Source organism: Bos indicus, chromosome 4 (assembly GCF_029378745.1).
Source record: "Bos indicus isolate NIAB-ARS_2022 breed Sahiwal x Tharparkar chromosome 4, NIAB-ARS_B.indTharparkar_mat_pri_1.0, whole genome shotgun sequence".
In the NCBI taxonomy this organism is placed as follows: domain Eukaryota; kingdom Metazoa; phylum Chordata; class Mammalia; order Artiodactyla; family Bovidae; genus Bos; species Bos indicus.
The window spans coordinates 42,753,497-42,777,835 of record NC_091763.1 but is presented as its reverse complement, the minus strand read 5'-3'; the positions used below and the strand labels follow the sequence as shown (position 1 = coordinate 42,777,835).

Below are 24,339 nucleotides of genomic sequence, written 5' to 3'. Positions count from 1 at the left end.
GACTGATGTTGAAGCTGAAACTCCAGTACTTTGGCTACCTGATGCGAAGAGCTGATTCATTTGAAAAGATCCTCATGCTGGGAAAGATTGAAGGCAGGAGGAGAAGGGGACGACAGAGGATGAGATGGTTGGATGGCATCACCAACTCAATGGACCTGGGTTTGGGTGGACTCCGGGAGTTGGGGATGGACAGGGAAGCCTGGCATGCTGCAGACCATGGGGTTGCAAAGAGTCTGACATGACTGAGTGACTGAACTGAACTGAACATATTTAATCATCACTTCTACTCAGGAGTAAGATAATGACATTGTCTGCACTTTACCCAGGGGAGAAAGAGGCACAAGGTCAACTGACTGGTTTGCAGTTGAGCCAGGATTTAAACCCAGACTCTCAGATTCCAGAGCTTTACCCTTATGCTTTTTTTTTTTTTTTCCTCAGGCATGCTGCATAACAGCCTGAACAGTTTGTTATTTCAGTCTCCTTTTGGATATAAATACAAAGAGGCTCAAGTAGAGTACAGGCCACTCCAAAATCCCCATGACTGCTCAGTTCTGGAGCTCAGATTTGAACCTCCCCCTGTTTGATAGAAAAGCCTATGCAATACCCAGAATGCTAGTGAAAAGATCCAGTGATGCAAGGTGAGAGGAGAGGACTAACTGTGGGCTTTCCAGATGAGGCCAGTCTTCTGTTCCCACTTCTCCACTTTCCCTGTTCTGTACCAGAACTATTGGATACTTGACACATCCTCTACATATCACAGTTGTTAAGGTGTACGTTTCTCATTAATTAAAATATAGCAGATCTTGATTTAAAGAAACTATCTTTCCAAAAGATTTGGTAATGTGTCTCATTCAGTATTTTGTATACTTGGATTAATGAATCAATGCTCAGAATTGGTAGTTAATCATAATCAGAACAAAGGTAATAAGAACAAGATATCCATTTAATTGATGATATCTCATACTATCTATCTCAGTTTCTTTATTAATGACCACTTTCTAACTTCCTCAGTTCAAAAAGTGACTAACAACATTACCCTGATACCCTTAAAGTTGATACTCTAGGCTTCTTTTTTTAAATAGTTTTACTCTCCTGTCCTACTTTATTAGTCCGTAGTGCTATAGTTTAACATAGTTTTCAATGTGCATCTTCTACAGTGACCTGTTGAACAGAAAGAAAATATTGGATGCTTTCTTTTCAAAAGTAATTCCCTATAGCTCCTAAGTTCACGTCTATTAAATCGGCAATTCCTCCACATACCATCTGGGCTCAGCTAGCCTGTAGAAACCAACTGTCATCCCAAAACTGTCACATAGCAATCAGATCTGTCAAAACAACTTTAAAGACTATGAGTTTCTCTCTGTCATAGTTAAATGATCCCTTTTACCCACTGCTAAAAATATTATATGCCTCCTGACTTTATTTAATCGTTCTCAAAAAGCAATTTTGTACACTGTCATTGTCACTTAAAGTTTTTGGAGAGCCATCTCTCAAGCAGAAACTGAAATGACGAAGCCCCAAAGATTAGCATACAACCTCAAAGAGGAGTGTTTCTAATGAGGCCAAGTCACATCGTGCTATTGGCTTCATATCCAGCTGTGAGACTCAAACTCAGAAGCTCCCTCCCCCAAGCTCCACCCTTTATGAGAATCTTCTTCCAGGACAGAATATCAATTTCTCAGCGGCTCAGTTACAGGAGCATATAGACCCTGAGGTTAATTTCTGCCTGGATCACGCTCTATGGCTTTACTCAGTCTAAAATTTGGTGCCAAAGAATGTTTAATGAGTTCCAAAGAGGCAATCACTAGCACAGAACTGAATTTAAATTTCACACTAATGCCAGCTAGTGCTTCATGGGCAGAACTGCAGCCAACCAACCTACATTTTATGGCTGTCTTTTCCTCATTTGCATTTGGATTTTCTTTTACACCACTAGCACCTCAATTTGTTTTTTAAAGCATGTTGTTCCAAAGTACAGATTTTAATATTCTAGATAGATATTTGATTTTTATTTAGTAGAAGGATTTCCTGATTTTATACAATGCGCATTAATTCTCTGTCCCTCCCTGACCCACCTCCAATTCTTTTCACTTCCACTAAGAAATGAAAGAGAAGATGCAATTGGATAAACTGTAATCTGGCAGGGGACAATGAATTTTTCCTGATTACAATAAAAACAAAATAAGACCCATATATTCTTGTGTTTTATTTTGCCATTGTTGGCCATTATGGTTTAAAGACCACTAATCAATTTCTTAGGCATTCCAAATGTAAAAAAGGGAGTCCAAATGATAGATTAGAGGAAATATACCAAGTGCACATAAGCCTCACAGCCAGCCATGCCAGCACCAGGCTGATGATAATGTTCACTGTGCTCAAATTGAACAGTTTTCTTAAAATGTTTTCCTAAAACAGCTTGTACATGGCTTGTACCACCTGCAAAATGATAAGCAAAAAAAAAAAAAAAAGCTACCTGTCTAATCCTGACCTAGTACTACTGACTTCTGTTTAAAAGGATTCAGGAATAAGAATTCATATAGTGATTCCCTAAGGCATGGGCAAAATCTGAAAATATTATCATTTTACTATGAGATATTGACAGATCTAAAATGGTAGAATAAGGGGTCATTTGGAAAATTAATGAGTTTTGAATCGTTTATTCATGTTTATTCTTATACCTAATAAATACATACTGAATATCATTCTATGCCCGACATTATAGCAATCAGATGAGGTGACAAAAATCCTTAGACACTGAGTATATTAACAAGGCAATAGTAGGGATAGAGAACTGAATCAGAGAAAAAAAAATCTCAAAGAACCGTTAGGGATATCTAGTTTTGTACCCTAATACTGGTCCTCAAGGAATCTGCAATCCTAGGTACTGCTCTACCTGACAAAGTATCTTCCCATCATACCAACTTTGATCCCACCAGTAGGTCTGGTCTGCTCTAAGCATAGCTGCATCTGTGCTGGCTGAATTAGGCTGAGCACAGAGCTGAAGGAAGCAAGTATGAATATGTGTCACTGGAAGTTAGCACAGGGTCTGATTCCCTGCCAAAGGCTTTCAACAACATGGGAACAGGTGGGAAGGGAATAGTCTCCTGTTGTAAGCCAAGATATAAGTTTTTACATAAAAAGTTTGGGAAGTACATTTTACTGCATACCACCATATGGCTACTCAACTGGCACACTTGAGAATTTCATGGTGCTATATGCGCTCAATATCAATCATTTCTCTGAGACACATTCATTTAAGACTTTGAGCATAATTCCATCAGAGTTATAATTCCTTTTAACATCAGCTTTTAACTAGCTTACTGAAATAGGATATACTAGTTGTTTTCCAGGAGTAAGCCCCAGTTTTGATTACTTTGAGAATACTTTTGCCTCAAGGGTTTAGGAAGATTTTCCTCCTCCTCCTCCTCTGCTGACTCCTCTGTCTCCTCCTTTTCCTCCACCTCCTACTTTGGAAGAAGGAGACTAAGAGGAGGAGGAGGGGCTGGGATCAGGGCGAGAGGCGGGGAGTGAAGGGAGGAGGGAATATTCCCCTAAAAACAAGTATGAAAATCATCCCTCCTTAAGGCCGTAGTGAGGGGTGAGGGATGTTGACTTTTAAAATAGGGAATTTTAATACAAAATAAAAGGGAGAAAAAAATTTTTTAAATTAACTGACAGCAGATGTAAGGCAAATGACTAAGAGACAGCTTTGAAATCAATATAATCCAGTGATAGAGGCTTTTGTCTGGATTTTGAGAATTAAAAAAAAAAAAGAAAGAAAATACCCTCCTGAAGTTTGCTCTCAGTACTATAACCTTACAGCCCTGTTTTAGCATTCCTCCCAATTGTATTTAACACAAAGTAACTGATTAATGCCAAGACATTGTATGGAAGAGAAAAGCACTCAAATGATAGTAAATCCAAATATATGTTGCTTGATATTGACCCCATGTTCTTTGTGTCTTTAATTATATTTTTCTTAATTCTATTATGAACTATTCCAGGTTACTTGACAGGAATTTGTTCGTGAGTAAACTAATTTGGCAAAACACAAATGCTTTGAAAGAAGGAAATTACTGTGAAGTGAAAATGCCGATGATAGAACTTATTCTAGGCTCTGAATAGGAAATCAAATATATCAAATACATTTTTTCTTATTGGATATTTCCAGTCCATTGAGTTTAAGACATAATTCTATTTCCCCACAAATAATCAAGCTCAAAATCAAAATTCCTTTTCACTGGGGTTTGGCATAATTCAAAATATACTATTTTTATACTTGGGTAGAAAGTGATGTAGTAGGAAATGCATGTGGCTATTTACACAACCCATATTTGTCATGCATTTACGATGTACACAGAAGTAGGTACTACTGAGTTTGTACAGATGAATTAGTGATGAAACCTGTTTCTAAGGAACAGTTGTAGAAGAGATAAGACCCACACATAAAAAAAATACAAGCAATAAAATATTTTTAATGATATAAAAGTGGTTTCTGATTAAATGCTACCAGTGATCAGAGGACAAGTGGTTATCTCCACCTGAGCTCAGGAGAAGTGAGGATTTTCAGAAGAATTGGCATTTAAGGAAGGCCTTGGTAGACTACAATTAGAAACATGGATTTCAGGGAAGGTAAATCTAAGTGAAGGAAAAAGATAACCTAGTTGTGGAGACTGGGGACTATTCTAAAAACTGATGTTATTACAGAGGACACAATAGGCACAAATCGTTATTCTCAAGGAGTTTATATTCTAGGATGGAAATAGAAAACAAATATGATGAGTAGGTAAATTATACAGTGCATTGGAAGGTGATAAGTGTAATGCAGAAAAATAAGGCTGAGTAAGGAGGCTAGGGAATGTGGATCCTGTTTTAAATGAGATAATCAGGGTAGGCCGCAGCACAGACATTTAAACAAGGTGATGAGAAAGCAAGCCCAAAGATCACATTAGAAGAGCTGAAACAGAAGGGGAGCGTTGGTTGATAAAGTTGGCAGAAGCAGGATAGGCTATAGAGGACCTCAAATGCCAGCTAGGGAATTTGGATTTCACTTTATAGACACTGGGGAGATGTTAACAATTTTGAAGATTAAAAAAGATCTGAGCTGTGCTTTATGTAGATGACTATAGCAGATATTTTAAATGGAAAAGAGAGAGGAAGAGGAATGGGACACTTCCTACTACCTCTTCCAAATAAAGATGTAAAGGAGTTTTATTAATAACCCAGGAAACTGTGGTTTATATAAACTATTTCCTTTCAGATATATATATATATATATATATATATATATATATATATATAAACTTTTACATGCCAAATACTGTCCTAGTCTCACAAGATAACTAATGAACACGACAAGCAGATATCCCTGACCTTGTGAACCCTACATTCTGGAAGAAAGAATCAGACAATACACATAAACATAACAGAGTATATGTGTGTCTGTGTGTATAGTAAATACATTCTAAATATATAGTATAGTAGAATAGAATGTGTCCTTTGAAAAAAATATACAGCAGGCTAAGAGGACTGTGAGTACTGGAGATGAGGGTTTGACGCTGCAGGGCAGGGGTAGTACTAAATTTGGGCCCTTACCAAAGGCAATATTCAGGTTTCCCAGGTGGCACAGAGGTAAAGAATCTGCCTGCCAGTTCAGGAGATGCAAGAGACAAGGGTTCAATCCCTGGACTGGGAAGATCCCCTGGAGTAGGAAATTGCAACCCTCTCCAGTATTCTTGCCAGGAAAATTCCATGGACAGAGGAGCCTAGTAGGCTAGGCTCTAAATAGTCAGCCATGAGTGACTGAGCACACACGGCACACACACAAAGGCAATATTCACACTTTCAAAAAGAAGTTATAAAAATTTTAGCACTGACATATGACACATATTATAAAAAATAGTAAATCCTTTGACTTTAACCACGCATCAATATAATCCAATGGCCAGTGACACAGAAGTATTTCTAAATCCTTGCCTTGTCTATATGAATAACGATGCATGTTACTCACAAATTATACTAAGATTCTAAAAGTAAATAATGTTAAAAGATTTGTCTCTTTAGACAGAACTCGGACAAATCTATTCCAATGGAGAAACACATTGGACTTTAAATGATAGAGTTAAAGAATGTACTTGATTCCCGTAAGAAATAAGACAATGACTGATACATAACAGTTAAGAATAAGGCTTCTCAACTGACAAAGAATTAATCTCAAAAATATACAAGCAACTCCTGCAGCTCAATTCCAGAAAAATAAACGACCCAATCAAAAAGTGGGCCAAAGAACTAAACAGACATTTCTCCAAAGAAGACATACAGAGGGCTAACAAACACATGAAAAGATGCTCAACATCACTCATTATCAGAGAAATGCAAATCAAAACCATAATGAGGTACCATCTCACGCCAGTCAGAATGGCTGCTATCCAAAAGTCTACAAACAATAAATGCTGGAGAAGGTGTGGAGAAAAGGGAACCCTCTTACACTGTTGGTGGGAATGCAAACTAGTACAGCCACTATGGAGAACAGTGTGGAGATCTCTTAAAAAACTGGAAATAGAATGGCCATATGATCCAGCAATCCCACTGATGGGCATATACACCAAGGAAACCAGAAGTGAAAGAGACATGTGTACCCCAATGTTCATCACAGCACTGTTTTTAACAGCCAGAACATGGAAGCAACCTAGATGTCCATCAGCAGATGAATGGATAAGAAAGCTGTGGTACATATACACAATGGAGTATTACTCAGCCATTAAAAAGAATACATCTGAATCAGTTCTAATGAGGTGGATGAAACTGGAGCCTATTATACAGAGTGAAGTAAGTCAGAAAGGAAAACACCAATACTGTATACTAACACATATATATGGAATTTAGAAAGATGGTAATGATGATCATATATGCAAGACAGCAAAAAAGACACAGACGTATAGAACAGTGTTTTGGACTCTGTGAGAGAAGGTGAGAGTGGGATGATTTGAGAGAATAGCATTGAAAGATATATATTATCATATGTGAAACAGATCACCAGTCCAGGTTCAATGCATGAGACAGGGTGCTCAGGGCTGGTGCACTGGGATGACCCTGAGGGATGGGATGTGGAGGGAGGTGGGAGAGGGGTTCAGGATGGGGAACACATGTACACCCACGGCTCATTCATGTTAATGTATGGCAAAAACCACTATAATATTGTAAAGTAATTAGCCTCCAATTGAAGAAAAAAAAAAAAGACAATTTAAAAAAAAAAAGAATAAGGCTTCAGAAAATTTTTAAGAAAATTAATGTTCACATCAAGTTTATTTCAAGGTATTGTTGTTTCATTGACAAATTATCTTCTCAAAAGCACAGACTACAAATCTTTTCCATGTTACTTTCTAGTAACATATTTGCAGATCAATCAATACATTTATTATAATGATGTGATGCGTGATAATTTTATATTATTTCTAAAATTAGATCTTGAAAAGGACAAACTCTTGGACTTGTATGGTTGGACAAGTCTTTTGATTACTATCCAACATAGGAATGTGAAAATTCAGCAAGTCTCTTACTAAATAATCTATATGGCCCTCCCAAATTTCAGGATTTAGATTAGTTTATTAGTTTAGTAACTCAATGCCTACTCACTTCAGTGCAGTGTGATGGGGACTACTAAGTTGTAATATCACAAAAGAGTGTTCAATGTAGTAACAGATTACTGACACAAAGTGATATTTTCCAACAACAACAAAAACAAATTTCTACTTTTGATAAAGGAGAAGTAATTCATATTAGGACAGCTTGGTGGAGATTACAACTATAAACTCTGGACAAACTATAATAAACGACTTTGTGAAGGCACTGGGAAGAAACCAAAAGTAGTCAGAAAATAAAAAAAGAGAATAATACTGATGATTTTCCGAAGATTTTTACTGTGTTTTGCCTCAGGGCAGACACACACAGCATCAGCCAGAAGTTGGCCATTTCTTTTGTGTTATGGCTATAAAAATCAGAGGTCAGATTTAGGGGTTACTATAGACACTGGGAAGTAAAGGGGAACGTTCTGAGTCATTTCCCTTCAACCAAGATGACCAGGTGAACAAAGCTGGGTTTATTGGCTCAGAAATGAGAACACACCTCAAGGGAAACCATGGGGAATCTTATATATTCTAGAATTGGGGCTTATTTTATATTCTCTTGCGAACAGTTCAAGAAAGCAGATTTTTGCTCGAGATTCTTAGAAAGTGTTAGAAAGTGGAGGAAATTCTTAGTATTTATCTAGAGACTGTTAAAAAAGTGGCAATCAATTATATTTGCCACAGAGGGCAAGTTTAGTCTTTTTGTGGATTGGATAATTTTCCTGTTTTGTCTGTTTTTAGACATGACTATAGTGTGATCTTATTTTTGTCTTGATGCATCATAGTAACAGAATTCCCTGCTTGGTGTTTGTGTTCTGAGTTTTGTTTTATTGCATGTTCTATAGTAGAATACTCCAGCCCATTGTTAGTACTTGGCTAATTCCTAGCAACACAAAGTCCTACCTATTAGTTTCAAGCTAGATCCCACCTGTCAAGGTCTCTTTTTTATCTTTCTCATCTGGAAAGAGTCACGGAAGGACAGAGTCACAGAAGGAAGCTTCAAATTTTGCCCAAATATCTGGCTAATTTCTGAACTATCTATGTCTGGGTGGAGTCCAAGAAGCCTGATCAAAGCTGAAAAGACTAAACAGAAATTTCAGCTGTCATCCACTGTAGATAAGAGTTTGAATATATCTGTTTTTGAACATGTATCACATTTTGGAATTTCAGCAGGATTAACCACCTGTTAAAACAAAAAATAAACACTTTTCAGAAAAGCATGACAATGTACTTTTCAGAATGTAGAGCAATATCCAGGATAGAACAAATAAATGAAAGGGAAAAAAAAAGTCATCCACACTCAACAATAAAGGAAATCAATGAGAGTCACCACAAGATAGCACATATGATGGAACTGACAATTAAAGTGGATATTATAATTATGTTCAAAGGCAGAAGTAAAAACAATAATAATAAGTAAACAGATGATAAATCTCAGCAGAGTGGAAACAAAAAAATTAATTCTAGAAGTGAAAAATTCCATATCTGAAAAAATTCACTGGCTGCATTTTGCAGAAAGTATTCAATTTGAAGTCACAAGACAAAGGTATTAAATAAACTGAGCTTTTATGACCTATGAGATAATATTAAAAGATATGACATACGTATCATTAGATTAATAGGAGGAGAAGAAAGAATGGGACAGAAAAAATATTTTAAAATAATAAAATAATGGACTAAAGTTTCTCAAATTTGATAAGAGATACAAATTTATAGATTCAAGTAGCTCAGAAAACTGCAAAAACATTTTTTAAAGAATTCAAATCTATCAGGGCTCCCCTGGTGGCTCAGTGTAAAGAATCCTGCCAATGTAGGAGACACAGGTTGGATCCCTGATCTGGGAAGGTCCCACATGCCAAGAAGCAACTAAGCCTGTGCACCACAACTGCTGAGCCTGTGCTCTACAGCCTGCACTCCACAAGAGAAGCCATGGCATTCAGACGCCCGCATCAACAACTAGAGAGATGCCCCCACTCTCTGCAACTAGAGAAAAACCCACACAGCAATAAAGATGCAGAACAGCCAAAAATACATAAAATTGTTTTTTTAAAAAAATCAAATTACTCAAATTTCTGAAATCCTTATGAGAAAATCTTAAAAGAAGCCAAAGAAAAATGACACATTATACATAAGAGAATGATGTTAAAAATTATAGTTAATTTCTCATCAGAAAAAAAAGGGAGGCTAAAAATGAAAGGTTGTGTAAAGAAAAACAAGTACCTGTCCAATGACAATTTTCTACCTAGGAAAAATATTCCTCAAGATTCAAGGTGAAATACAAACATTCCTAAACATACAAAAATGAAAGGAAACCGTCACCCATAGTGTCTAAACCTATGCCACAAGAAGCAGTAAAGGAAGCTCTTCAAACAGAGTTGGTATTTGGCAGAAACTTAGATATTTAGGAAGAAATGAAGAGCACACAGAATGGCAAATAGGCAGGTAAATATGAAAAGAAAACTGAAAATTAATAATCAAGTAGTTATTGATAGTAAACCCAAAGAAAACAAATGATATTTCAAATGTCCACTGTGAACTACATGGACCTGCTGATCACTTCTATGTTAAATTAAAATGATTTCGAGTAATACACCTCACACTCTTCAGGACTTGTCAAAGCTCTAAAATGGTGTGATATTTAGCAGTGAGCATTGGTTTTAAGGGCATCACTTGTTGGTATTACTATATTAGATATTCTTGACACAAAACAGGGAGCACACTTGGGCAATCATTATAAAAAGCATCTCTTCTGTGAAATTAATTGGAAAATTCGATCTAATGTTTAAATATAAATCTAAGTCCATCAATAAACAGATTAAAACAGCTTTAAAACTAACCAATTCTGTTCCCTGTGTTAGCTTCCATCACTACATTCATCTTCCTTTTTGAAAAACAAATTTAAAGAAACCACAGAATGAAGGTAAATACCCTGATATTTCACATAAGCTCACCTGAAGTGACAACATCCATCCAGTTATACTGGAATTACCAAGTTACTTTCTGTAATGCCCCTCATTGCTCTAACATGCTTTTTTTGCACCTTGATTGATGGTCTCTTTTATGAAAAATGTATTTTGCGACACCTAATATGCTTTTACATGTGCTGAAATTCAACCTTTGGAGACAAAGGCAATATCATTTATATTAAAAATCCTCTTATTTAAGTTAGCAGAGCATTTGAAGACTGAAGGTTAAATATACACTTTTCTAAGAGGATATGATTCTATCAGAGAAAGGAGACACTAAATGATGCTGAGCTCAAGAATAACTTTCTGTAATTGTGTTGGGAGAAGCACACTAAACAAGAAGTTAGTATACTGTATTGGTGTTTTTCCTTCTGGCTTACTTCACTCTGTATAGTAGGTTCCAGTTTCATCCATCTCATTAGAACTGATTCAAATGTACTCTTTTTATTGGCTGAGTAATACTCCATTGTGTATACACAACTTTCTTATCCATTCATCTGCTGATGGACATCTAGGTTGCTTCTGTGTCCTGGCTGTTATAAACAGTGCTGTGATGAACATTGGGGTACACGTGTCTCTTTCCCTTCTGGTTTCCTCAGTGTGTATGCCCAGCAGTGGGATTGCTGGATCATAAGGCAGTTCTATTTCCAGTTTTTTAAGGAATCTCCACACTGTTCTCCATAGTGGCTGTACTAGTTTGCATTCCCACCAACAGTGTAAGAGGGTTCCCTTTTCTCCACACCCTCTCCAGCATTTATTATTTGTAGACTTTTGGATCGCAGCCATTCTGACTGGTGTGAAATGGTACCTCATAGTGGTTTTGATTTGCATTTCTCTGATAATGAGTGATGTTGAGCATCTTTTCATGTGTAAAGATTGTAACAATAACCCTGTGTACGAGACAGCAAAAGAGACACTGATGTATAGAACAGTCTTATGGACTCTATGGGAGAGGGAGAGGGTGGGAAGATTTGGGAGAATGGCATTGAAACATGTAAAATATCATGTATGAAACAAGATGCCAGTCTAGGTTCGATGCACGATACTGGATGCCTGGGGCTGGTGCACTGGGACGACCCAGAGAGATGGTGTGGGGAGGGAGGAGGGAGGAGGGTTCAGGATGGGGAGCACGTGTATATCTGTGGCGGATTCATTTTGATATTTGGCAAAACTAATACAATTATGTAAAGTTTAAAAATAAAATAAAATTTAAAAAAATAAATAAATAAAAAATAAAAACCAAATTTTGGTCTAAATATGGAAAAAAAAATAAACAAGAAGTTAGGAGTCATAGATTCTAGTTCTGGCCTTGGTACTGATTAAACACATATGGTACTGATTATGTACAAAACCTTAATCTACTCCAATGCTAAAATATATTATTCCCAGGTAACTACCATGACAGCTTTGGAAAATTATTTGGTGTCATGTGGTTTTTGTAAAAACATATATTAGGGCATTTCAACTGTTCCTTTATATAAAAGCATAGGTTCACATATACTATATTTCTAACGGAAAAGTTTAATCTATGAAAATGTTTGTTTGATCTCACTTTTAAGCATGTTTCAGAGTCTATAGGCTATGGTTATGTATATTTCATTGAAGATACAAAAAGTACCCAGGATATGTGAAAACAAAAATCACAATTTTAGGGCATCTGCATATCTTCATGACAAAAGACTTGTGTTTCTACACATCTTTGAAGGTCTGATCCACAAATAGTGTAAAGAAATTAATCTGCTGATTTGAAAAAATAATTTCAGGTATCAGTTGATGATACATTTTGTGGAACTTTTAATACCTGGTTTTGCAATGAATATAAGTACCATATACAAAGGTCTATAGTTTGATGTAAAATTTGAAGTGTTTTTTATTCGATGGCCAATCTTTCTTTGGTCATTCAAATGTATGTATTCCCTTCTAGGACTACATTTCAGCTTAGCAAACAAGTTTGACATTAGCAAAGACCCAGGAACTACATATCGTTAAAATAATGTTGCTTCCAGTTATAACCAAAATCTTGCACTGTGAACATCACAAGATCCTGGCTTGTTCCACTATACAGTCACAATTCGACATGGATGACAAATCAAGATATCTGACTAAGCAGCCTATATTAAAATTTTAACTCAATTCCAATTGGTCTGCTTGCAGAGAGACAGGCCACTGTTACAAAAATAAAGGGCTACATTTCTCATAATATTCTTTTTACTTTGTTTATTATCATAAGCACCATGATATTCCATGTCACAATCTTAAAAGTCTGAGAATTGTAATAACTGTGATCTAACTGAATATGCCCCAGGGTTCTATAGGAAGAATATGGACCCATGAGCCTGTGGTTACTTACACGTAGCTTCAGGCATGAGAACAATACTTCTCCAAAAAAATCTGTCAGCTGGATGTGCTTCCTAGCCAAAGGAGAGTATAACAAACAGAGCCCAAGTATCCCTGCAGGAAAAGACTGGCAGAAGGATCAGAGCTCCACCAACCAAGTGGGAATGCAAGTATGGGGTCCTTTTACATATGCATAAATCATTTCCCACAATAATTATTGTAAAGACTGCAGGGCTTCTATCAATACAAAAGTAAACTCAAGTATCAGTCTTGCAGTATCAATGATATGGATTCATAATTACACACTGTAAACAAGTATTCATTCTATCATTATCTCATATAATATTTTTGGTTGTTTTTTCTCTCCTGCGTCAATTTGAAACATAGCAGCAGCTGCAACATCAGTACTTGCTTTTTGCCAGTTGTTTAGAGAATTGACCAATTAGTGAAAATGGGTAGTAATATATGCAATTGGCAGACATGTTTGCACAAAATGAGGGTAATATTTTTTAAAAAGACACCTTTAATGGAACATCATTGCCCCTGAGAGTATTATGGAAGAATGTGACATCAGATACTTCTAAACAGACAACAGTGGGATTCCTCACATCTCCAATACCAACTCAAAACCCTTCAAGCCTACCGAAATCTTCCATCTTCTGATCCCACTCAGATTTCACAGTCCTCATCCCACTTCATTCTCTACCCAGCTTAAATTCTCTCATTTATCAGCATAGTCCTTTTAATGCAACCCACCTTGACTCCCTTGCTCCTCCTGCTTCATCATACACACAACCCTAATTAAATCCAATTTTCTGTCTTCTCCACATCTTACCTATATTGTGCAATGTGTCTGTGGAAAACTGACCATTAATTTCAAGTGGACCTTAATGCTACCCATCTATCACTTTATGTTTCTCTACTACTACTAAGTCGCTTCAGTCGTGTCCAACTCTGTGCAACCACACAGACGGCAGCCCACCAGGCTCCCCCGTCCCTGGGATTCTCCAGGCAAGAACACTGGAGTGGGTTTCCATTTCCTTCTCCAATACATGAAAGTGAAAAGTGAAAATAAAGTCACTCAGTCGCGTCCGACTCTTCGTGACCCCATGGACTGCAGCCTACCAGGCTCCTCTGTCCATGGGATTTTCCAGGCAAGAATACTGGAGTGGGTTGCCATCTAGACCAGTCCTTTCCTACTCTAGACTTTCAGACTTCTGATTTTTTCCTCAAAATCTCTGATACCTCCTCCACCATAATCTTGTTTTTTTTCTTCACTGAGAAGTTGCTAAAATCAGAAGAGAACATTCAGAAATTCTCACCAGCAGATCTTCCCACCAACATTCAGAAGCTCTCACCAGCAGATTCCCACCTAAATACTTCTTTGTCCTTAAGTGCTATTTGTTCCTACTAATATGAATGAATAGTCTGTACTCTTGAAAAGACTAACCTCTCCTTTTATACTGTGGATCTCATCCCCTACCTAACATCTACTTAAAGACACTGAAATTCTCTCTCTGTACATGTATATATGTGTCAGTTTCCTCCTCTCTATTGAATCATTTTTTAATTCGAACAAGCTAAAATTTTTTTGTTTAGCTTAAAAAAATCCGGCCTATAGCCCTCTTTTTCCTCTAGCAACTGTCCTGTCTCTTATCTTCTTTTTATAGTAAAGAACAAAACAAACTTAATCACCTGCATTTTCTATCTCCATTTATCTTCTCTTGAACTCTTCGTGTTACCAAAACCAGTGGACATCAGAAAGTCTTCATTTCCCATAACAAATTAGCAGCATCTGACACAGCTGATCATGCTCTGAAATGCTTCTCTTGGCTTAAAGGACACAATTCTGTCTTTTTTTCTGTCTTTCTGTGACTTCTTGGTTTCATTTGCTGATTCCCCTTTATCTCCCCAACTATTAAATGTAAACCAGTGCTCAATAAGGAAAATGTTCCTTCATTTCGTACTCAGTCCTTGAATGATTCCATTAGATTCCATTTGCTCCACAAATGAGCAGTTAAACCCAATGTACACTTCATCAGGGACCTCATTCCTGAATTCCAGGACTCTACATCCAACTGCCTACTTCACTGATCCTCTTGCATAAATAAGAAGCCCTCAAACCTATGTTCCAACCTATATCTTTCTAGGTTGCCTAGTGGTAAAGAACTTGCCTGCCAATGAAGCAGATGTGGGTTTGATCCCTGGGTCAGAAAATCCCCTGGAGAAGGAAATGGCACCTACTCCAGTATTCTTGCCTGGGAAATCCCATGACCAGAGCAGCCTGGCAGTCTATAGTCCATCGGGTCACAAAAGAATCAGACACAACTTAGGGACTAAACAACAACTTCCTCATGGGTAGCTCTCTCACTTCTGTCAAGACTTGACTCAGTCATTTTCTTGGTTATATCTTTTATCTTTACTTTAAATTTGATCTTCTAAAATTTATCTATATAAATTATCTTTGTATTTATAGAAATATAAAGCTAAATGGCTTGATTTAGTTTTTAATCATGCATTCATTTCTAGGTAAAGACATACAGCACTAAAATGACTGTATAAAGTTTATTTAAAACCAAGAAAACTAGCTGAAGTTAATGAAGTTACAACGAGATAAACTTCTTCAGGCATGGTTGGTACATGCATTGTGTCAGATCTTTAAGGTTTGTGTAACCAAAAGTTAATAAAGTTAACCAGGGTCCCTTGTTTTTCTCTCCAGTTGTGACTGTTAAAATTTAACATGACAATGTTCACTTTAATGTGAAAACTTGAATACCACATTGCGATAATCTCACTAGTTGTAAGAAACAATGATGCTAACATAAAGTTGTGACCAAAATTGCTAATTTAACAAAAAAAAAACCCTATTTTCTTTCATATTGCTATGATAAAATAATGTGCAGATTGACAATGGCTAATTATCTTAAGGTATAAGTTTATGTGTGGAGTTTTTATCACACATTTTCTCAGATAAATTTTTAAATTTTTTTTCAAGTTAAGTCTTTCAGAAAATAAAAGATTTCTTTGTGCAATTTCTCTGTGAAAATTTGCTTTTTATAACCTGCACTTTTTTTCATTATATAATATTCTTAAGACAACACTGTTAACTTATAATGTAATGGACTGTAATAATGGTATAGAAGCTCCAATATTAAACTTTCCACCCAGATTAAAAACAGAATTATCATGTAGTGGCAGTTCTCAGAATTAGAGGCCTGCAAATAGATTTTAATTCTTCTGCTCTCATGCTAAATTCCTTCTCTATCTTAGCTAATGAAATGCCTACTTTCCCTAGTAAATTCTGACACTAACCTTCCTTGACAATATTATTGGGATGTAACCAACATTCCCTTTATTAGAAGAAGGAATTGATATTAAGAATATGAGTTTCCTTTTTTGCTTTGTATCTCCAGGGGCATTTTATTCCAATATGTAAGTGTATATGTGAGAGAAGCACATTAAGTTCTTTAGCTTGTTTGTTTGAAATCAAGTAGCAGGAAGGCAAACCAGGTAGAATTCTCAGTGTCCACTTCCAAAAGACACCTGAGACAAACACTTAGATGGCATTAGAAGAAATTACATTTCTGCTGTCAAGAAGGATCCATGAGGAAAGTGAGGCAAGGCAACATCAACCATAGTTTCTATTTATTTATTGCTTAATATGAGGCAAGTATGCTATAGGAAATAATTCCTCATGTCTATCTCTAATGTCAAAACAATCTTACCAATAAGTATTATAATTTCCACTTTACAGAAGAGGGAAATAAGGTTAAAAAGTTTAAGGAAATTGTCCAACTTCATACAGCAAACATATGCCAGGGACCAGATTCAATTCTAGTGTCTCCTGCTACACTTCATTGCTTTCCCAATGTACATAATAGAAGTTGGTTTGGGAAAAAGAAGAAGAAAGATATTAGCTTCTCATAAGGTTCATTTCCTCCTCTTTCTAGGACACAGACGGATGGGTGACTTGGAGGGACAGTTGCTTCCATTACAAAGCTTGAGAAAAGAAATGACCTTCCATATTCACAACCTGTCCCCAAATTACTAGATCAGCTGTAGGCTGGTTCTCAAACATTAATGCAGAATTAAAGCAGTTATGGTCTTGTTCAAATGTGTGCATTCTAATTCTATAGGTTGGGGTGAATGAAGTCCAAGATTCTTCCTTCTAACAAACCCCCAGGTGATGCTGAGGTAGCTGCCCTATGGACCACATTCAGAACAGCAAAGCTCTATGCAAAGGTATGATATCTCTTCTTTGCCTCCTCATTGCAACGGTGGTGGTTTAGTTGCTAAGTTGTATCAGTCTCTTGCAACCCCATGGACTGTAGCCCACCAGGCTCCTCTGTCCATGGATTTCACAAGCAAGAATACTAGAATGGGTTGCCATTTACTTGTCTTCATTGCAGTAGTAGATGGGTATAAGGGAGCACTGAGGGAGAGTTCTCTACATTATTTTGGACAAACATGATTTGGAAAAACAAGACTAACATGATTCATGGATGTTATCCAGAGTTAATTTTTCACAGATCAAACTATTTAGAACAATTTCCTTTAATTCTACCTCTCATTGTTCACATTTGACTATTAATTTTCATAATTTCTTAGAAAAACAATGTAGTGATTTTTAGTATGATTAGCATTTATCTTCAGCTTTAGTAAAACTGACTAAAAAGACACATGATTAAAACAAATGAAGACTTTAAACCAATTAATCTCATAAACACACATTATACTCCTTCTGTGATGTGGACAAGAGAATCAGCTTCTTTAAATCATAACTAAAATATACATTAATCACATGTTACATCTTCTACTATGCAATGGAATAGGAAGATAATCAAATATCCAACTGTTTTCAGAGAGTATATGCTGATGAGAGAAACAGAAACGTTAACAGAAAAGTAGAGTGTAGGTGCATGCGTGTGTGTGTGTGATTATAAGGACTGATAAAGTTTTCCCACGGGGAGAAGGGGACAGGGGAGAAGACATCAGGGAACGTATTATAAATCTGGGTCCATAATCAGTGTTTATTTGTAAAAGAACACTCCTAACAGTGGGGAAAAAAAGATCGCATGGGCATAAAGTAATGTGATATGGTTTGATAAGTTTGGCGCCAACATTTGTTAAGACCAGTTTGAGAAAAAGTCAGGATTCTACGGCAGACTTTAATTCAAGCAAATGCATATATAAAGAATTCTGTGGACTGGAAAGAAAGAAATGTGGAAAATGAACAACTGATAACTTCATCAAAGGCCTGCCATTCATAAGTCATGGTTAAATGTGTTCTTTCAGGTTTGGGGGATATGAAATAGTAATAGATATAGTAATAGTCTAATACCATCTCTTTATCACCTAAATTAGATAATGGAGCTAGTTATCACTGTTCTTAAAGTCTAATACACCAATAATAAAGGAAAGACATGATTCCCAGAGTAGCAACTATATATTAGGAAATAAGTTATCATATGCAGCACCATATGAAGACTTGTATATATAATAGGAATGAAATATCATAACCCGGGGATCCACACAAAATAGAACTTCATATACCTACTAGCCAATCCCAGCTTCTTTTTTATGTTTTCTCTTTGGAAATAAAAGAGAAGGGAAAGATTTCATTTTTTTGAACTTTTGAACTTTTTTGAACTTTGAACTTTTTAACTTAAGACTACTGAAAGAGTAACACATATGGATATGTGGAGGGGGCAATCTATGATATCTCAAAAGAAGGATTTATATTCTCTCTCTCTTTCACATCACTGAAGGTACCTGAAGGACCACACGTGAAGGCTTACTCATGAAGCATGTTATAGCACTGGCTAAGAAGGGGTCACTGAAAGCACGCCATTGTTTAAACAGATGTATATCCTGAATCACACTAAAAAAATTCAACATCTCTATCTAAACAAGGAAAGCCCAAAAACTAAACAGAGTGCTGTCTCATAGGATTTAGCCATTCCTGGACCTAAACTAAATCCAACCAGTAAAGTGGAAACTGTTTATATCAAAAAAATTCATAAGAAAACTAGTTTTAGACTATTTCAAAATTGTCCTATTTCAAAAATCACATAATATTAATTCTCTAATTTTTTTGGTGTATGCACCTTGATGTTTTCTGGATTCTTAGCATGTTCATTCTTTTTCAGGATTTTCCAGAGAGACCCTTCAAATGAAACAGACTTACACTACTAAAAACACACTCGAAAGTGATTCTTACTCAGTTCTATGGTTTCAGTTCTGTGGAAAACCAGAGGAAAAGAATGCTTCCTCTTTACATTTTGGTGTAAATGTAAGGTTTCTACAAGGTGTTAGGCTGACTGCAATGAAATGAAATCTCTACTATATATCAATAAGATGATGATGTATTTATAGAACATGAACCACAAGGGAGCTATACTGAGCACTTTCAATAAACCTCAATTAAAGTAATCAATATTGCTAAAGGAATCTTTAAAAGTACCTCTGACACAAAACTTCTTTGAGATTACTTTTAAATGCCTAGATAGAAAGAGTACTTCAAGGTGTAATGGGAAGTAAATTCAGTATATAAGTCCCAATGCTCAGGATCTCAAGATTACGGCTTCAGTGCATGAAAGCTTGATGAATTCTTGAATAGAAGGTATTTTTGCCTTTGATCAGGAAAACAAACATGAGCAGTATCGTCTACAAGGACGTTAACACACCTTGTGCTAAATACCTTTAAACATTTTTATTCCAGTTTTTCCTAAAATGTTACAATTTTCTTATCCTACCTCCCTGATAATTTGGGTATTACCTATCATTAGAGGTCCTCTTGAAGTTCCACTTTTACAGATCCTTTTCTATATGCTTCAGTTTTACTAATATCTGTACAACAAAATACGGTTACTGATTACAGACTCTTCAAGGAGTCACCAATTGTTTCTTGTCTTCCTAGTTCCAAAGCTGAAAAGAAGCTCCCCAAAGGCAAGCTTCATACTATACTCTGTTTTACAATCCCTCATATTAATAAGCAGAGCACTAATCAGTTCATGACAACTTTGTTTAAAAGGCAAACACTGCTAGAAGAGTTCATACCACAGGAAAATTTTCACAGCTCACAAGCTAATTAGCAGCTTAGTTAGCAAGGTATAGCCACTGTCAAATGAGACCTGGAAGGTCCTGGAAGCAAAGGATGCTATCAGTAAATTTGGGGAAAAAAGATACTTTAGAAGGAGTAACACAGAAGACAACAAACCACAATTTTGACTAAGACTGGCCCTACGAACACCCTGTGGTAGGTGAGGTTCATTTTGAAATTTCGTAATAGTACTCAAATGTTCTTTCTCGGATAGAAAAGCCTGACAGAGGGAGACTGGGAATACTATGGTTCGGTTCACCTGTCAGGCATCCAAACTAGGTAACACAATTAAGGGACTTGTTCGTTGTCGAACCAAAGCCACACTGTGTCTGTACACTAGTATTGGTGTCTTTAATATTCATTTATTCATTCATTTAACAAATGTTTAGTGCACACATACATGTGGGTTAACAATACCTGAGGAATTTTACTGTGAGCAAAATGAATTTAGACCCGACTTTAGGAGGTCCTGACTCCTGGTAGAAAGAGGCATTAATCAAATAATGATTTAATATACAGCTAATAGTTTTAAAAAACTTCTTTGTATAATAAAGAAAAATAATGAGCCCTGAGCACATTTAATAAAGATAGCCAATTAAATGTCAGAGAGAGAAAATAGCTCAGAAGTGTATTCTGGCAGAAGAAACACCATGTGCTAAGGCCCTGAGGTAGGAGGAAATGTGAAGCTTTCCAAGAACTAAAGGAAAACTCTTCTTAAAAAGTGGTATGAATTCAAGACTGAGAATCCTTAAACATTTGGCCAGCAATTCCTTAGGTTGGCATTTGAGCTTTCTCTGTCTTTGAACGAAAGGACTCAGAAGGCTCAGTACTCTGTGGGCCGGAGAAGGCTCTCATCCCTGTCTTTCCTATGGGGCTGGATTTGTGTGTCTGTGGGCAGTAATTGTCAAGACCTCTCACTCCAGCAAAACTTTGAGTGACTTCCAAAGTCATCTGGAATCTGTTATCGGCTCGAAAACATCACAGAAATTTCAAGCTAACAGAATATTAAACATACTTGAAATGCTTGCAAACACTGGTCTGTATTAGAGATGATCTTATAGCCAAGGTGATCTGTTTTCATTAAATGTATTATTCTCCCAGTGCCAGCCCTAGGGAGAAGAGAAAGATGAACAAGTTGAGTGGCTGACTCTGGAATCTCAGCTGGGATCCTATTAATATGGGAACTTCCTGATCCGCAGTGCTTCAATTAAAGTAATCAATTAAGCTTGCATCTCCATTGGCTGACTGCCTGGCAAATGAGGTTCCTATTTCATAATACATGTCATTGTTAGTTTCCTTAAAGATTCCAAAGTTTGATTTGCTTCACTGATGAAGAAAAGAAAAGGCTATTTTGACTATGTTCTCTCATAAAGTAAACAGTAAATTTTCAAACGCCTTGATTAGATCTTTAAAATCATTATTGCCTTCATTAAATTAGATATATTCCTTGTGTGAACTGGGAAAATGGATAGGGAATCTATGGGAGAAAACAGAGTAATGCACTGCTTTTGGAAAAATATGCTTATAGGACAGAAAGCCACCCTTGAGATAAAAACTAGGCAAAGAATTAGCCACCATATTGTATATTTAGTATATTTTATAAGTTTTGATAGTCTTGAAATATACAGTAGTTGCTTTAACTTCTGGTATCTATGAATCATCTGAACTGATAATTCAGATCATAAGTAGATTCTAACCTTTTTTAAGGTACCACCTAATGGAGTCAAATAGAAATATGCTTTTATTTTTTCCACTTATATGAAAAATCTATCTTCAGAGTAAAAACTGAAATCTTTAGAAATGAGATTGCCACAAAGTGTGTGACTTAGAGTAAAAGCTGAAGATATGATAGACTTGGAGGAGAAATGTACCTAAAATTAGACATAAAATTAGAATATTTTAAATTCAGAGGCTCTTTTTGTACATTTACTTATTTAATACCATGTTGTCACCCACCAAGTCTTTCAAAAACTGGAAATGGAATTTAGGGTAGTACAGTTCTAAAAGAAATAGAGAAATAGACATTAGAAAGCAGGCCATTACTCCTTAAGATACTGTCAGAAAGTTAGAAGCTTTGTGTTCCAAAATATTTCATAAAAATAGCTTTGTCTGAAATTTCAGTGTTTCACCTCAACTTTACCTTTCTATGCCACAGGTACGACATGATGACTAATTTCAATCTTAGGAAATTTACTATTTTCTAAACATGAAGGTATAAAAATACAGACATGCTGAAACTTACTTCAACATGTGGATTTTTCTTTTTTAGATCACATTAAGAATTCACTGGTATGCTGAGAGTCACTGGGGCATCACACACATCTCACTGCAAAAATCTCATGCTGGTCCTAGATTTTCTTTCCCTTAATGGATGCTGTTCATGAACTGCTTCTATTTTATAGTTATTTTGCCTTTTTTAAAAAACAAAATTACATAGGTGGGAAGTTCCTTAGGTTTGTGATTCTTCTGTATGTACGTATTATCTGCTTTAAACATCAGTACCATTCAGCTTCTATAACAGCTGGTGAGCTATGCCATTAGTTTTACAAACATGATTCTTTTATACTAGACATTTGAAATTTCTCAGGGTAAACCACCCCCCTCACCTGTAATCATTAACAATATATAAGAGTGACCTTGCTAATCCTCCCATGAATACTGAAATTCATGTTTCCATTGTACTATCTTTGTTATGTTCATTGTTCAACTATAATTGCATCAATTTCCCCAAAGTATACTACGTACCACAGTCAAACTGTCTACCTGTATTAAAAACAAAGAACAAAACTGTGCTGTGACTCCTATCCTATGGAAGTGTCCAAGAGGCAAACCCTAAGAGGGACACTCTTCAGTGGAGCAAGTGGTTTAGTATCTAAAGTACTTACGAAGCTATTCCCATAATGCTGTTAAAATTATTGTACGAGAAGTCTAACTTGTCATAATGTAGAAATGACTCCATTGCATTTTTCAGGAAGCCTGTAATTCTTGCAAATTTTTGGAATTAGGGAACTATCATACAATTTAAATAATTATTCTTTCTGCACAGTGCACACAGTATTACACAATTTTCCATTCTCCTGTTGTCCTCTCTGGTGGACAGTGCTGTACTTCTTGCGTAAAGCATGAAGAGCCCAACCCCTTCCTCACGAACCTACTCACAGAAGCATCTTAGAATGCTATATATTAGAGAACAACCAATTTCACACACTCCCAAACAACACATGCTCTTTACCAGCCCGCCCGTCAAACACACAGCTCTCAGCTAAAGGGCCTTCTGCCTCTGCGGACTGGAGCGTCCACAGACCAAATCCTAAATGAACGGGCGGAGTGCTGCCTGGCACCTCCACCTCTACTCCCTGATCAGAACCAGGGTCCCTTGAGAAGCGCGTGTGGAGTACAGGGCTGTAATACACTTCCTCCCTGCGTTCTAACTCTAGGGCACGAGCTTTCTCCTTGCATAACTGATCCCAATTCAAAAACAGGGAAATGGTTAGAAAGCAAAGGGCACCTTTATCTTTCCAGAGATGGGTGATAGACAAGTAGCCCTGTGTCTTTACCTGTCACCTCCCGGGCGGAGAGTCCAGATGCAAAGTGTCACACCTTGTGTGCGTCTTTTCTTAGTGAAATTGTTGACTAGCCCTCTTGACAACAACAAAAAGTGTATATTGTGTCCAAAGAAATAAAATCTACTCCCTTTTAAAAATGGAAACCTGGAAAGGCATTTTCTGCTGGCCTTGCTGGGTAGTTTGGACTTGAAGTAAAACCGTGACCACCCACTCCCCATTCACACCGAGATTTAAAAAGGCAGGCGACTAAAAGGAACCATAAGCCAGTCCGTTCCTATCAGAAAACAGCCATAAGAACGAATCACGCTGGGGAAAGGCTCGACAACTCAGAGAGACCATCTCCTCAGGACGGGAGGAGAGATATGGAGCCATTTTTCACTAGGTTCACAAGAAAATGTCAGCTCACAGCTGCTAGTGCACTGCCAGAGCGCATCTTAATTTGGTCAAAAGCGACCCAGCCAGTCACCCTCATGGAACATTTTCTCAAAGAGTCCATTACAAATCAGATTCCCTCTGTTCTGAGCATCTTCTTGATAAATTCTTTGGTAACTGCATGGCACAGATCTGCATCCTATTCAAAACTAAATGCCTTCCCCCATGTCCTCTTAAAATCATGTGAATTAGACACTTCTGATCTAATCGTCAAAAAAAAAAAAAAAGAGAGAGAAAGAAACCAGCTCTCTCCACTACCCACCCTCCTCCAGCTTCTTGACTAATACCTCTGGACAGTTTACTTCAGAATA

At 36.7% G+C, this 24,339-nt stretch overlaps 1 protein-coding gene across 12 annotated transcripts in view; it reads right to left on the bottom strand.

Moving 5' to 3' along the window:
- The window catches only part of MAGI2 (membrane associated guanylate kinase, WW and PDZ domain containing 2), a 1,460,538-nt gene that overhangs the window by 802,357 nt on the left and 633,842 nt on the right, over positions 1-24,339 (bottom strand). The gene's annotated exons all lie outside the window — the stretch shown is intronic.